General features: G+C 36.5%; 1 long non-coding RNA gene across 1 annotated transcript; it reads left to right on the top strand.

The window, feature by feature from the left end:
• The first annotated feature begins 2,678 nt into the window (after positions 1-2,678).
• LOC130469090 (uncharacterized) lies at positions 2,679-3,989 on the top strand. Its single transcript, XR_008929465.1, has 2 exons — positions 2,679-3,042; positions 3,672-3,989. It is a non-coding gene; the product is annotated as an uncharacterized lncRNA (long non-coding RNA).
• Positions 3,990-13,315: the final 9,326 nt, after the last annotated feature.

Here is a 13,315-nt window from a genome sequence, read left to right as displayed (position 1 = left end):
TATTATGGGTCTGCCTCCATTGTTTCGAATGAAATTAATATGTATATACATCTTCAAATCGCTAGATGCAACTAACCACTGATTTACAGTACACCTTCCTAGTTCCTATAACTAAACTTCAAGTGGAGCTAACTCCCCCAACCCCCCCTTCTTCCAACGTACTATAAGGTGTATATGACTACTAAATTATGGTTGATTCTCGCTAATAGATTAACCTAACATAAGACTCTGTTTAGTTGCATTCTACAGATCATAAATATTATGCACATTTAGTTAAAAAAATATGCACAGTGAGTTGATAAAATATGCACATATGAGGTTCACCATATTGATTAAACGGCATATGTAGAAAGCAATACATATTGTTTTGGGTCACAGAGGCATGCGATCAGGATACTGGACAAGGAACAAAGCACTCAAGGCCAATATAGGTAAGAGAAGCATGCAAATAACCTGAATATTTCTTCATCGTTGATCTTTAAAAAATAAAAAAGACATAAAAGTATACATCATGTTTTAGGATATATACACCGGAGTAATGGAGAGAGAAAGGAAAGAGAAACCGAGGTTGATTAAGCGGCAGTGGATGAGCGTTGGTGGTGGAGGATGTTGGGGGTGAGGAGAAAGATGGTGAGAGTGTGGAAGTATATCAATGGCGGAAACGGGGTGAAGATTGCTAAAACAAGATGACACATATATCTTCTATTCAAATCCATATGGGCTTTGTCGGTGTTTGTGTAGGGAGATAAAAAAGATTAACGGTCAAGATGAAAATAAGGACCTGTGAGGATGAGGGTTCTCACCCTAAGATGGTTCTCACGTTAACCTAAATCATATATTGAATTAGCTTTTAGCTTGTTGTATTACTTAGTTTACCTTGTTAATTATTGTACTAGTGTTTCATATACAAATTAATTTTGACCAACTTATAATAAAATATCATTGACATTACATTAAGAAACCTCTCTTCCAAAAGGCTGTCTTGTTTGATTAGAAGCTTATTGGAGTATAAGAGGTTTTGTAGCTTGTTGGTCATTTAAAAAATCTATTTGGGGTGTTCAGTCAGGACTCGGGAGTTGTTTAAAAGAACTATTTGGGTCCAACAACTTAGCTATGTAGAAAAGGGAGTAGAGCTGATCATCATGGGCCCGAACAGCTGACTCGACCCGAAATATAGTGGGTTTTGGGCAGAATATTTCGGCCTGATTTTCGGGCCCGACCCGACCCGACCTGAACTTTTAAAAAAATTGCGGGTTTTGGGCATCGTTAAACAACAATTTTAGTTATAAATTTGGCCCGACCCAAAAGTGGCCCAAAAATCTCGCTAATTTTGGCCCGAAATAGCGGGTTTAGGCAAACAAAATTGGCCCGAAACTTGGCCCACCCGACCCTACATAATGGACATCTTTTTATTCCCTCGGCCCGGCCCGCCTTTTGATTAGGTCTAAAAGGGAGGGAGGATACATCGTTGTCCTCTAGCGGGTTTCCTTCGCATACCCACCCAAATAAAAAAGTAAAAGAAAAAAATAGAAAAGATGTCCCACCCTTAAATAAATGGGTAAAATTGTTGCTAACTTGTTATATATTGTCAACGGTTATACAAGTATTGTCATTGTTGTATATAACTGTCATCTATCTATACAAATATATTAAAAGGCGTTTTGAAAAACGTATACGTGTCAGTACGTAGACCTCTCCTTATTACGCCACGTCACCACTAATTAGCATCATGACACGTCATTACAACAAAAAAACATCTACCAAGGATCAAACACCAAACCTCTTTGTTAAAAGTTACACTTCTTACCATCTTAACCAACTAGATCTTATGTAATATCTTTCCATATAAGCCTATATATTCTTTTTACAATAAACAAATACATTGAATAAAAGTGAATGCCAAAAAAGGAATGATTACTTAATTCATAAATGTATAATTATTACTTTGAAGAAAAAGATCCAACTTTGTATATATTTTTGGATGTGGGGTTTAATCGGGCAGGTTGTTGATCGGCCACTAATCTTATGTCACCACCGTAATTTGAAGATGACACCATCTCTACGTGCACATATTTAAAAAAAAACCCGAATAAAAGTCAAAACCTGGGGCAACGCCGGGTTACATACTAGTTGTTTTATTAAAATCTGTCATAATCACCCAATAAAAAGGAAATGAAATGAAATATAAAAAGTAAAGGGACCATTTAAATGAATGGGAAAAAGTGTTGCATATTAAGTGATTGAGTAAAAGTATGTATACGAAGTGTTATATAAGTATTGTCATCGTTTGCATAAATATTGTCATTTATGTATTAACATACTGTCATTGTTGTATAAATTACTATAATTGTTTCCGATACTTAGTATTTGTTTGACTTTTCAACGCAATAAGCGAAAACACTATTTTACCCCTGAGTATTGGGGGAAAATCTGTTGGGAGACAGCGGTGTATATTGCCTCGTAGAAAAGGCTATTATGAGATTTTGGAAAACATTTTATCTTATTGATTGTTTCATACATTGATGGTTAATAGTGTCTTCTTCTCTACCGCTTTTCTTCCTCATATCCTTTCTTAATTTGTTGATGGGTTCTTAATCCTAAAAGTTTAGTGGCCTCTATTTATTTAGTTTGTCTCTTTTGTTTTATGGAAATTCAAGCAACACTTTCTTGATTTTCGAGTGTGTTATAGCCACGGGTAGCACCTAAGATGGTTATGACATTAAAAAATGTAGGAATACATATGGTGTGTAAGGGAATCTTGTACACCACCACTTATATTTTGACACCTCATAAATCCCACGTGGAAAAGAGAGGGAAACAAAAATTTCAATCAACAAATTAAGAAGGATAATTTTTTAGCGTATTGCGCCATCATCACCCTTCAGAGCGAGAAAATTTCATTGAATGCCAAGAATAACGTTCTACCATCCCCAAGTAATTGTAAAAAGCATTTTATCTCCTTTAATTTACCTTCATGATTTCATCTTCAAGTTCATCATTCTGCCATTAATGGCCAAAGAAACCTTCCATGTCAATTCTAAGGTATTACTCCCTCCGTCCCAGATTAGTTGTTACACTTTCCTTTTTCGTGCGTCCCAGATTAGTTGTTACACTTCTAAATTAGGAATGACCCCACAATTATTATATTGTCTCTCTCTTCCCACTAAATCTTTTTTTGTCCCCACACCCTCTCTCATTCAATTAAAAAAATACCCCACTAACTCCTGTCACATCTACTTTTTCAATAAAATAATAATTGATAACCACACTACTACTTATCGCATTAAACTGTGTGTCCAGGAAAGTGTAACAACTATTCTGGGACAGAGGGAGTATTTTTTCACAAAATAAATGTGATGCAATTCTATTATCCATCCTTATTTACATGAATCATTTGTGGATCGCAATAAATTTGTTGGTTTAATCGACATTTGTGGCATATAAATTAGAGCTTTCATTAAAAAAAACTTTTTTTTATGAGTATTGCACATAAAGTGTTTGATGAAATTACCAAGAGAGTTTTATTCAAGTTTATACACCCATTTGATTATTTGAGAAAATATTGTTGACGTTGTTCAAGGTAATGGGCTTCCTGGATTCTAAAATATATTAGGAGGCCTATTTGGTTCATGCCTATAAATTTCACACTCTCTTTGATTTGTTATTGTCAGGATCGGTCAGCCATTAAGCTAATTAATAAAGCCTTTTGTGAGCATTAGTTGCCGAAGGATTTTGCCGATGATGTTATTTTCTCCCCTAATTAGTTTGATGTAAAACATATAATAATTAGAAACTAATTTTTTGGCCCGGGCGATGCCTCGGGTTACTGCATTAGTAACATTTATATTATTCTTATTTGAAAATGTTATTAATAAATTCCCTTTTTTTTTTACATTTATTAGTATTTTTTTTGCAAGAACACATAACATGTTATAGCTCAATGTTAAACAATTCATTATTTAAACGTGAGATCGGGGGTTCAAGCCTTATACATGCTCCATTTCTAAATTTTTAATAAATAAAATTTACATGAAATGAAATACCCATAAATAGCGCGCCACGTGACACATAAACTTCTTTAGAAACGCCTTTTAATATATAGTATAGATTGAAAAATAGTAACATGAAATCTCTTAGGTTGTATAGGTTTCAAAGTAACGGTAGCTAGCTTAGATAGTGGCACGCAGTTGAACAAACATTAATTCAAGAAAAAAATATCTGAATCTTGTTAAGCGTCCAATATGATATTAACTTATATTTAATGATTCTCTAATAACGAGATTGATACTTAAAATATAAATTAAATTATTCAGTACTATTTTGAAGATGGATGAAGAACTGGTGTTTAGTTGTTGGTTGTAACCAGTTACAATTACAATTCTGTAAAATGTTTTGCAAGTTGAATCTAAATTTCAATTAGGACTAAAGATTGTAAGTTGATTAAATATGGATTTCAATTTGGACTAATGATTATTTGTTTATTCAATCTGAATTGAATTGGATTTCTCAATTTCAATTGGTAATCTTCAACCTTTGTTGTTTCACAATCAGAGAAATCGTCAAAATCTCAGGCCAAAATTTTGTCTTTGAATGACAATCACCCATATCTTAACGTATAACTCAAATTAATTAAAAAAAAGGAAGAGAAAATAAAGAGCACAAAATTATTTAATTCAGTTGCTACAATTTACTGGTTGAAAAAAAGGTGTAGTAGAGAACGAGATATGTCATCGTATCATTTTTCAACGTCACCCGAAAGGCTGAAACTGGACATGATAAATTAGAATGGCAACCAGCTGCTTTGTGAAATGACAATGAGATGTTTTCTAAAAGTGTATAACATGAAATCATATAGGTTATGTTGCTTGATTCCAGAAATTATATAACATATACCCATAAAATATAATCAAAAAAAAAGTTACAATGCCAAAAAAAAAAATCTGACGAAAACAATATTTTTTTTAAATTACCCCACAGGAGGATCGATCACGGGTTAACCGTAGTGTGTAGTAGGATGATCAAGCAATCAATTTAGATGGGGGTATCATATTATCTTTAAAGAAAAAGTAATTTAAACTAAAATTCAACTAAAATAGACGTGTAACTTCCAACATCTTTAGAATAACTTAAATTATTCACATTGTTTGTGATACAAAATAACTATGTCACCATCATGATTGGAAAAATTAGCTGCAAGAAAGTTTTATTAACTTTGACTCGATTATACAAGATCATTTTACCTTTAAAGAAATCATAACCTAAAACTCTCAAACTCAAATAGATTAGATTAAAACTATTTCATTTCCAAATATTAATGTGCTGATACCCCTTGTCACAATGGTCATTTCTACAGTGATTTAACATCTACTCTAATGGTGATCTACCCGTGTTCGATTCCTAACAAGAGCTAAAAATAACTTTTTTTAGGTGATTACAACCATTTTTCGGGGTCATTTTAGTCATAAAAAAATCAAAATATTGGATGTACTTTTTCAACATACCTTAATGTGGATTTTTTGGCAACTAGTTGCTTTTATGGGGACTATCAGATAATTTAATTTATTGTCCTCAATATCGAAGGGGATTAATTGGAAAGATAGTATTGATTGTATTTTATGATTACACAAGAACTATTAATTAATATATAACGATACTAGAAAATAGTTACCAATTTCGAATGTGATTTTTCATGACGTATGTTTAACCCTTTTATGATATGTAGAGAAATTTTTATGATCTCCGGAACTTAATATGTTGTAAATAAGTTGTTTCGATCGAAACTTGGCGTGTAATTGTCCAAATGAGATACATAACTCTAGATACTTCTATGGGTGTGTTAATGATCTAAGTTGTTTACATCTATTATAGCACAAAAATACGATTCACCAATATAGAAAAATAAATACGCGTACCACTCGATCTTCTGATCTCTTTGGTAATTTTTTTTATAAACTCCAACAATGATTATATATAGGATCATTACAACTTTTAAAAAAATACTTATTTAAATAAATAAAACATAACTATTATAGATTTAAACTATTTCTTTTGCATAGGATGATGTGCCGACACCCTTGCCACAATGGTCACTACTACACTCCTTTAACTTCTACAATAGTTGCGTGCAAATGTGTTCGAATCATGACAAGAGCCAAAAAACAATGATTTTTTTACTCGTAACTAAGATTTTGTAAGATCATTTCACGTATAAAAAAAATTAAAACATTAGATTTTTTTTTCAACTTTAACTATGATTTTTTGGCAAGTCTTTACTTTTACAGGGACTAATAGAATATTTATTGTCCCGTTATCAAAGGCACATATTAAAAATATAAAATTGGTTGTATTTTATAATGTATACTTTTATGATTATACAAGGGCAAATAATAAAAAATAACGATAACCTATATAGTTACCGATCTCAAAAGTGAATTTTCATGACTTATGTGTTGTAAGGTTATGAATAATATAAACAATATAATTCATGCGGAAAAACCAAAAAGCCAGGAATTCAAATTAATTGACACATAGTCAATTAGCATAAATAGTATACATACAATGTGATGCGTGCCTTCCCTAGCTGCTCCCGAACCGAACAAGAACAAGTATAGGACTCCAAATGTCGCCCCTCCGTAGATAGTTCACAGCACGTTCGGATCCGCCTTAGATTCAACCAACTAGAATATTCTCTAAGGTTTTATGTGCACTCGGGAAACTCACAATAATGATAGGCAAGTATTAAATTCTCTCTTGAATTTAATGTGTTATAAGTATATTGAATTGCATTATAAATTGTGATCATGAACCACATATTTATAGGGTGGAAATAGAGGAGTTTGAATCCTACTAGGAATCAATTAACTAAATCCATTAGGATTCTAATTAATTAATAACATTAGAATTTTAGGGACAGTCAAACACTAAGTATTTCAGATTTACCCTAAACATCTAATTTTAGTAGAATTAGGAAAACACATGATTACTTGACTCGCAAGCAACATGGCCGGCCAAGGCTTTGCACGTGTGGCCTTGAGCCGACGTTGCTTGGCGTGCAGCAAGCAGGCCGCGGCCCACGGATGGGCGCTGCTGCCTTGCTCGGCCCATGCGCGCTGGGCGTAGCAGCAAGAAGCACGCGGCCCACGCTGTGGGCGCTGCTGCCTTTGCTCGGCCCATGCCTTGCTGCTCCGCGCGGGCTTGCTTAGCGCTTGCGCTGGGCCTTGCGTCTCGCAAGCTCGTTCGTCGAGCGTTTGCATGTCGCCCTTCCGATTCGTTTTCTAATTCCGAAATTCATTTCCGATTCGAACAAATATTTACGTTTCCGTTAATATTTCCGATTCCGGAATTTATTTCCGATTCGAACAAATATTTACGTTTCCGTAAATATTTCCGATTCCGGAATTTATTTCCGATTCCGATAATACTTCTGTTTCCGGCAATATTTCCGATTCCGGCAATATTTCTATTTCCGATAATATTTTCCGATTCGAACCATGTTTCCGTTTCCGGCAACATCTATGACTTGGATAATATTTATATTTCCGTCATGATCCATATTTCCGTTTCCGGCAATATCATCATTTTCGGAGCATTCTATATTTTGCCTTTTGACGATTTCAGCTCCCACTGGAACCGAGATCCGTCGTTTCCGAATGTTCATAAATGGAGTATTTAATGAATAATATATTCACTTAAATACTTGATCCGTTCACGTACTATTTGTGTGACCCTACGGGTTCAGTCAAGAATAAGTTGTGGATTAATATTATTAATTCCACTTGAACTGAAGCGGCCTCTAGCTAGGCATTCAGCTCACTTGATCTCACTGAATTTATTTCTTGTTAAATTAATTAATACTGAACCGCATTTATTAGACTTAGCATTGAATGCATACTTGGACCAAAGGCATTATTTCCTTCATTCTCCCACTTTTCCTTAGGGACAAGTGTGCATTGCCTAATTCTTTTATCGCTTGATGCTTGCTCATGAACATAAGGTAAGAGTAGTCATCCTTATTATGTCCAGAGGTATTTCTCGGTTTCAGAGTTCAACTGATCAAATAAACATATAATCATATCCTATGATTCACCTAAGCACGGCCATGCATTTTACATTTTCTAGCTCTCCGAGTGGCCTTGTACAACTTTCAGCATCTCATCCCGATTTATGGGAGGACAATCCCAATCTTGTGATCTTGAGGTTAGACTTCGTTTGATAGGTGATCACCTAAGTGTTGCCGTTATAGTCTCCTTTTACGGCGTGATGCTTGACAATGTCAAAGTAACCAGTTCTCAAACAAGTAATCTCAAATGACTCAGGTATTGAGGATTAGTGTCTAATAATATAATGAAAGTTACTTATGACAGATTTTCATCTCTTACAGTGAAGTTTCATAGGTTTGTCCGATAATAATCTTGTCAAGTAAGTATCTATCCAAATGATTGCGACATTGCCATGTCCACATAGTTCAAGAAACAGAACTACTAGTCATCTTGCATTCTAGTCGTCTAGCGTTTTCTATACGTCCACTTTTATAGAAAACTTCCGACCAGGGACCTTTTTCAACTTTTGACCTTCAAGTTCACTTGATAGACATTTCTTAGTCACAGGACTGGTCCTGACATTCTATCTTGAATATATCGTCAAATTTGAAAGGACTCATCATTTAATAAACCATAAAATTAAATGGAAAAATGAATTCTATGTTAGGTTATGATACATATGACAATACATAAATCATGCGGAAAAACCATAAAGCCAGGAAAGCATATTATTTACACATAATCATTTAGCATAGTATAGATGCATACACTTTGTAGCGTGCCTTCCCTAGCTGCGCCCGAACCGAACAAGAACAAGTCTTTAGGACTCCAAGTGTCGTCCCTCCGTAGATAGTCCACAGTACGTCCGGATCCGCCTCAAGATTGACCAACTAGAATCGCCCTTAAGGTGCTTAGGAATTTTCGGTTATTATTGTGCAAGAGTGTGGCTGAATTTTCTTTCAAAACTTACCCTTTTGAATACTTCAATCGTGTTTATAAATTATGACCCTAGGCCCTTATTTATAGAGGTTTGGAAAGGGAATTGGAATCTTAGTAGGATACGTTTTAATTAAACTTAGAATCCTACGAGGACTCTAATTAATTTAAATAATCCTAATAGGAATAGAAATTTAATCATACACCAAATCCTAATAGATTTAGGAATTGTGCATGGACACAAACACACACGCACGGAGCCACGAGGGCGCCCGCACGTGTGCGCTCGGCCCACGCAGCCCACGCTGGGCAGCCTTGCCTTGGCGCGCTGGGCCTGCCTTGCGGTGGGCCTGGCGCTGCCTTGGGCTGGGCGTTGGAGCGCGTCTTTGCTTGCTGGGTGATGGCCTGGCTTCGTGCTAGGCCTTCGTCCGGCAGGCCTCGTCCGATTCTTATTCGTACGATACGCTTCCCATTAAATTCCCGGTTCCGGAATTCATTTCCGATACGAACAATATTTAATATTTTCGATTCCGGAATTAATTTCCGTTTCGAACAAATATTTAATATTTCCGTTTCCGGAACTATTTTCCGATTCCGATAATATTTCCGATTCTGACAATATTTCCGTTTCCGGCAATATTTCCGATTCCGGCAATATTTCCATTTCCGATAATATTTTCCGATACGTACCATGTTTCCGTTTCCGGCAACATCTACGACTTGGATAATATTTATATTTCCGATACGATCCATATTTCCGTTTCCGGCAATATCATCGTTTCCGGAGTATTCATTTCTTGCTTGTGACGATCTCAGCTCCCACTGAAACCAAGATCCGTCGATTCCGAATATCCATAGATAGAGCATGATGCCATTTAATACGTGATCCGTTTACGTACTATTTGTGTGACCCTACGGGTTCAGTCAAGAGTAAGCTGTGGATTAATATCATTAATTCCACTTGAACTGAAGCGGCCTCTAGCTAGGCATTCAGCTCACTTGATCTCACTGAATTATTAACTTGTTAATTAATACTGAACCGCATTTATTAGACTTAACATTGAATGCATACTTGGACCAAGGGCATTATTTCCTTCAGTCTCCCACTTGTCCTTAGGGACGAGTGTGCATTTCCTAATTCCTTTGTCGCTCGATGCTTGCTCTTGAACATAAGGTAAGAGCTGTCATCCTTATTATGTCCAGAGGTGTTTCTCGGTTTCAGATTTCAACTGATCAAATAAGCAGATAATCATAGCCTATGATTCATCTGAGCACGGCCATGCATTTCACAGTTTCTAGCTCTCCGAGTGGCCTTGTACAACTTTTAAGCATCTCATCCCGACTTATGGGAGGACAATCCCAATCTTGCGATCTTGAGATTAGACTTCGTTTTATAGGTGATTACCTGAGCGTTGCCTTTATAGCCTCCTTTTACGGTGCGACGGTTGGTCAACGTCAAAGCAACCAGTTCTCAAACAAGTAATCTCAAATCATTCAGGTATTGAGGATTTTAGTGTCTAATAATTTTAATGAAATTTACTTATGACAGATTTTCATCTCTTACAGTAAAGTTTCATAGGTCTGTCCGATACTAGTCTTCCCAAAGTAAGTATCTATGCAAATGTTTATGACATTGCCATGTCCACATAGTTCAAGAAACAGAACTACTAGTCATCTTGCATTCTAGTCGTCTAACATTTTCTATGCGTCCAATTTTATAGAAACTCCGACAGGGACCATTTTCAACTTTTGACATTCAAGTTCACTTGATAGACATTTCTTAGTCACAGGACTGGTCCTGACAGTCTATCTTGAATATATCGTCAAATTGAAGGGACTCATCATTTAATAAACCACAAATTAAATGGAAAAATGAATTCTATTCATTTATTGTGAATGGTTAACCAATAATGTTTTACAAAGATTTAAACTCTAAAACTCTAAAACTTTAAAACATTAAATAAGGATATCAAAGCCATTCTCCAATATGCTTGATTCCCATGGCTGCAGTGTGCGAGTTGTGCTTCGCCTGCGGCAGAGGTTTAGTCAATGGATCTGATATGTTGTCATCAGTTCCAATCTTGCTTATCTCGACTTATTTTCTTTCAACGAACTCTCGTAGAAGGTGAAATCTACGAAGTACATGCTTGACTCTTTGGTGGTGTCTAGGCTCCTTTGCCTGTGCAATAGCTCCGTTATTATCACAATACAGGGCTATTGGTCCTTTAATGGAGGGGACTACACCTAGTTCACCTATGAACTTCCTTGGCCATATAGCTTCCTTTGCTTCTTCATGTGCAGCAATGTACTCCGCTTCAGTTGTAGAATCCGCAATGGTGCTTTGCTTAGCACTTTTCCAGCTTACTGCACCTCCGTTAAGGCAGAAGACAAACCCAAACTGTGATCTGAAATCATCTTTGTCGGTTTGGAAACTTGCGTCCGTATAGCCTTTAAAAATTAATTCATCATCTCCACCATAGACCAGGAAGTCATCTTTGTGCCTTTTCAGGTACTTCAGAATATTCTTGGCAGCAGTACAATGTGCCTCTCCTGGGTCTGACTGGTATCTGCTCGTAGCACTGAGTGCGTACGCAACATCCGGGCGTGTACATATCATAGCATACATTATTGAACCAATCAATGATGCATATGGAATCCCATTCATTCGTCTACGCTCATCAAGTGTTTTTGGGCACTGAGTCTTGCTTAGAGTTATTCCATGAGACATGGGTAGGTAGCCTCGCTTGGAGTCTGCCATCTTGAACCTATCAAGCACCTTATTGATATAAGTGCTTTGACTAAGTCCAATCATCTTTTTAGATCTATCTCTGTAAATCTTGATGCCCAATATGTACTGTGCTTCTCCTAGATCCTTCATCGAAAAACATTTCCCAAGCCAAATCTTGACAGAGTTCAACATAGGAATGTCATTTCCGATAAGTAATATGTCGTCGACATATAATACTAGGAAAGCAATTTTGCTCCCACTGACCTTCTTGTATACACAAGATTCGTCTGCGTTCTTGATGAAACCAAAGTCACTGACTGCTTCATCAAAACGTATCTTCCAGCTCTTGGATGCCTGCTTCAATCCGTAGATTGATTTCTTTAGCTTGCATACCTTTTTAGCATTCTTTGGATCCTCAAAACCTTCAGGCTGTGTCATGAACACAGTTTCTGTTAAAACGCCGTTTAAGAAAGCGACTTTGACATCCATCTGCCATATTTCGTAATCGTAATAAGCAGCGATTGCTAACATTATTCGAATAGACTTTAGCATTGCAACTGGTGAAAAGGTTTCATCGTAATCCACACCGTGGACTTGCCTGTAACCTTTTGCAACCAATCTAGCTTTGAAAACTTCAAGTTTCCCATCCTTGTCCTTTTTCAGTTTGAAAACCCATTTGCTTCCAATGGCTTGGTAGCCATCTGGCAAATCGACCAAATCCCATACTTGGTTTTCAGACATGGAGTCTAATTCAGATTGCATGGCTTCTTGCCATTGCTTGGAGCTAGGGCTCGTCATAGCTTGTTTGTAAGTCGCAGGTTCATCACTTTCAAGTAATAGAACGTCATAGCTCTCGTTCGTCAAAATACCTAAGTACCTTTCCTATTGAGATCTATATCTTTGCGATCTACGCGGGGTAACATTTCTAGACTGACCATGATTCTCACCAGATTCTTCTAAAGATCTCTGAGTTTCATCCTGAATGTCATCTTGAGCATTCTCTAGAGTTTGTTGTTCGACTCGAATTTCTTCGAGGTCTACTTTTCTCCCACTTGTCATTTTGGAAATGTGATCTTTCTCCAAAAAGACACCATCTCGATCAACAAACACCTTGTTCTCAGATGTATTGTAGAAGTAATACCCCTTTGTTTCCTTTGGATAGCCCACAAGGATACATTTGTCAGATTTTGGATGAAGTTTGTCTGAAATTAATCGTTTGACGTATACTTCACATCCCCAAATCTTAAGAAAAGACACATTTGGAGGCTTTCCAAACCATAACTCATATGAAGTCTTTTCGACAGCTTTAGATGGAGCTCTATTTATAGTGAGTGCAGCTGTATTTAGTGCATGTCCCAAAATTCTATTGGAAGTTCGGCCTGACCCATCATTGACCTGACCATGTCTAGCAAGGTTCTGTTCCTCCGTTCCGACACACCATTCCATTGTGGTGTTCCAGGAGGAGTCAATTCTGACAGAATTCCACATTCTTTCAGATGGTCATCAAATTCATAGCTCAGATATTCACCGCCTCTATCAGACCGCAGTGCCTTAATCTTCTTGCCTAATTGATTCTCTACTTCACTCTGAAATTCCTTGAATTTGTCAAAGG

This window comes from Spinacia oleracea, chromosome 3 (assembly GCF_020520425.1).
Source record: "Spinacia oleracea cultivar Varoflay chromosome 3, BTI_SOV_V1, whole genome shotgun sequence".
Taxonomy (NCBI): domain Eukaryota; kingdom Viridiplantae; phylum Streptophyta; class Magnoliopsida; order Caryophyllales; family Amaranthaceae; genus Spinacia; species Spinacia oleracea.
The sequence above is the reverse complement of the archived record's forward strand: the minus strand, read 5'-3'. Positions and strand labels throughout refer to the sequence as shown.